General features: G+C 37.3%; 1 non-coding gene across 1 annotated transcript; it reads right to left on the reverse strand.

The window, feature by feature from the left end:
* Window positions 1–3,597: 3,597 nt before the first annotated feature.
* Window positions 3,598–3,705, reverse strand: LOC130984386 (small nucleolar RNA R71). The gene has a single exon (XR_009088324.1). It is a non-coding gene; the product is annotated as a small nucleolar RNA R71 (small nucleolar RNA).
* Window positions 3,706–3,984: the final 279 nt, after the last annotated feature.

A 3,984-nucleotide genomic window follows, 5' to 3' on the forward strand; every position in this document is an offset into this window, starting at 1 on the left:
TTTCTAGCTGAAATTGAGGGACCTGAGCAAAAATCTGATTCATAGGCTGAAAAGGACTGCAGATGCTGTTGGATTCTGACCTCCCTGCACTCGAAGTGGATTTTCTGGAGCTACAAAAGCCCAATTGGCGTGCTCTCAACGGCGTTAAAAATTAGACATCCTGGGCTTTCCTGCAATATATAATAGTCTATACTTTGTCCGAGATTTGATGGCCCAAACCGGCGTTCCAAATCCGCTCAAAACTGCCCGGCGTTAAACGCCAGAATTGGCACAAGAATGGGAGTTAAACGCCCAAACTGGCATAAAAGCTGGCGTTTAACTCCAAGAAAAGTCTCTACACGAAAATGCTTCAATGCTCAGCCCAAGCACACACCAAGTGGGCCCGGAAGTGGATTTTTATGTCATTTACTCATTTCTGTAAACCATAGGCTACTAGTTCTCTACAAATAGGACCTTTTTACTATTGTATTCATATCTTTTTGATCACTTTAGATCTTAGGATCATCTTTGGACGTCTAGTTCTTAGATCATTGGGGGCTGGCCTCACGGCCATGCCTAGACCTTGTTCTTATGTATTTTCAACAGTGGAGTTTCTACACAACATAGATTAAGGTGTGGAGCTCTGCTGTACCTCGAGTATTAATGCAATTACTATTGTTCTTCTATTCAATTCAGCTTATTCTTGTTCTATGATACTCATTCGCACCCAAGAACATGATGAATGTGATGATTATGTGACGCTCATCATCATTCTCACTTATGAACGCGTGCCTGACAACCACTCCCGTTCTACAAGCAAACAAGGCTTGAATGTTTATCTCTTGGATTCCTTAATCGGAATCTTCGTGGTATAAGCTAGAATTGATGGTGGCATTCAAGAGAATCCGGAAGTTCTAAACCTTTTCTGTGGTATTCTGAGTAGGATTCAATGATTGAATGACTGTGACAAGCTTCAAACTCCTGAAGGCGGGCGTTAGTGACGACGCAAAGAATCAATGGATTCTATTCCAACCTGATTGAGAACCGACAGATGATTAGCCATGCTGTGACAGAGCATTTGGACCATTTTCACTGAGAGAACGGGACTGTAGCCACTGACAACGGTGATGCCCAACATACAGCTTGCCATGGAAAGGAGTAAGAAGGATTGGATGAAGACAGTAGGAAAGCAGAGAGACGGAAGGGACAAAGCATCTCCATACGCTTATCTGAAATTCTCACCAATGAATTACATAAGTATCTCTATCTTTATTCTATGTTTTATTCATATATCATCCATAACCATTTGAATCCGCCTGACTGAGATTTACAAGGTGACCATAGCTTGCTTCATACCAATAATCTCCGTGGGATCGACCCTTACTCGCGTAAGGTTTATTACTTGGACGACCCAGTGCACTTGCTGGTTAGTTGTGCGAAGTTGTGATAAATTGTTGAGATTGCAATTGAGCGTACCATGTTGATGGCGCCATTGATGATCACAATTTCGTGCACCAAGTTTTTGGCGCCGTTGCCGGAGATTGTTGAGTTTGAACAACTGACGGTTCATCTTGTTGCTTAGATTAGGTATTTTTCTTCAGAGTTCTTAAGAATGAATTCTAGTGTTTCAAGGTGATGTTATTATCATCACCAAAGCTGATTGATTCTCATCAATTTAGCTCTTGAATGTAATGTCGGGCTGAAGCTTGGCTAGCCATGTCTAATTTCTTTAGACTAAAGCTTTAGACTAACATTGCATGATTCCTGGAATTCTCATTAAGAATTTTGATATCTTTATTTTCTTTTCCACTTAATTTTCAAAAAATCCAAAAAAATTACAAAATCATAAAAACCAAAAATATTGTATGTTTCTTGTTGAGTCTAGTGTCTCATGTTAAGTTTGGTGTCAATTGCATGTTTCTATTCTTCTTGCATTCATTCATGTGTCTTAATTGATCTTCAAGTTGTTCTTGATGATTTCCTTGCTCTGAACTTTAAATTCTCTTGTCTTGAGTGTTTTGTTGTGTCTCATATGCATTCTCAAGTTGTTAGTGTCAATAGTATACAAACTTCTAAGTTTGGTGTCTTGCATGCATTGTTTATTTGATTTTAGTTGCATTTTGATTATTCCTCATTAAAAAAAATCCAAAAAAAATTTTAATTTGTGTCTTTTCAAGTCAATAATACAGAGAATTGAAGATTTAGAACATACAGTAGAGGAATTATACAGAAAAAGCTGGACGTTCAAAACGCTCAGTGAAGAAGGAATAATGGCGTTTAAACGCCAGCCAGGGTGCCTGGTTGGGCGTTTAACGCCCAAAAGGGTAGTGTTTTGGGCGTTAAACGCCAGAATGGATACCATTCTGGGCGTTTAATGCCAGGATGGCACAAGAGAGAAGATTTTGTTTTTAATGCAAATTTTTTTCAAGTTTTCAAAATTTTTCAAAATCAAATCTTTTTCAAATCATATCTTTTCAATCATATGTTTTCAAAATCAATTTCTTTCCTTTTTCAAAGATACTTGCTAACAATTAATGATTTGATTCAACATTTCAAGTATGTTGCCTTTTCTGTTGAGAAAGGTTTAATGTCTGAATCATATCTTTTCTTGTTAGCCAAGTCATTGATTTTAAAATCAAATCTTTAAATTGTTTTTTTCAAATCATATCTTCTCAATCACATCTTTTTAAAACCATAACTTTTCAATCATATCTTCTAATCACATCTTTTTCAAAATAGTTTTCAATCATATCTTTTTTATTTCTAATTTCAAAATCTTTTTTCAAAAATCACTTAATTTCTTTTCCACTCTTAGTTTTCGAAAATCAATTAGTATTTTTCAAAATGTTTTTAAAAATCTTTTTAATTTATTTTCGAAAATTTCTTCCCCTCTTCTCACATCCTTCTATTTATGGACTAACACTACTCCTCAATGCACAATTCGAACTCTATCTTTCCTTGATAAGTTTGAATTTTCTATCTCTTCCTTCTATTTTTCTTTTCCTCTGACACTTCAAGGAGTCTCTATACTGTGACATAGAGGATTCCATATTTTCTTGTTCTCTTCTCTTTCATATGAGCAGGAGCAAAGACAAAAGCATTCTTGTTGAGGCTGACTCTAAACCTGAAAGGACCTTGAAGCGAAAGATAAGAGAAGCTAAGGCACAACTCTCTGCAGAGGACCTAACAGAAATCTTCAAAGAAGAAGAACCCATGGTAGCCGAAAACAACAACAATGCCAACAATGCAAGGAAGGTGCTGGGTGACTTTACTACACCTACTCCCGACTTCTATGGGAGAAGCATCTCTATCCCTGCCATTGGAGCAAACAACTTTGAGCTTAAGCCTTAATTAGTTTCTCTAATGAAACAGAATTGCAAGTTTTATGGACATCCATTGGAAGATCCTCATCAGTTTTTAGCTGAGTTCTTGCAAATCTGTGACACTGTCAAGACCAATGGGGTTGACCCTGAAGTCTACAGACTTATGCTATTCCCTTTTGCTGTAAGAGACAGAGCTAGGATATGGTTGGACTCACAACCTAAAGAAAGCCTGAACTCTTGGGAAAAGCTAGTCAATGCCTTCTTGGCAAAGTTCTTTCCACCTCAAAAATTGAGTAAGCTTAGAGTGGAAGTCCAAACCTTCAGACAGAAGGAAGGTGAATCCCTCTATGAAGCTTGGGAAAGATACAAACAATTGATCAGAAAGTGTCATTCTGATATGCTTTCTAAATAGAGCATCATAGGTATCTTCTGTGATGGTCTGTCTGAACTGTCCAAGATATCATTGGATAGTTCTGCTGGAGGATCTCTTCATCTGAAGAAGACACTTGCAGAAGCTCAAGAACTCATTGAAATGGTTGCAAATAACCAATTCATGTACACTTCTGAAAGGAATCTTGTGAACAATGGGACAAATCAGAAGAAGGGAGTTCTTGAGATTGATACTCTGAATGCCATATTGGCTCAGAACAAAATATTGACTCAACAAGTCAATTTGATTTCT

The sequence above is a fragment of the Arachis stenosperma genome, chromosome 5, assembly GCF_014773155.1.
Source record: "Arachis stenosperma cultivar V10309 chromosome 5, arast.V10309.gnm1.PFL2, whole genome shotgun sequence".
In the NCBI taxonomy this organism is placed as follows: Eukaryota; Viridiplantae; Streptophyta; class Magnoliopsida; order Fabales; family Fabaceae; genus Arachis; species Arachis stenosperma.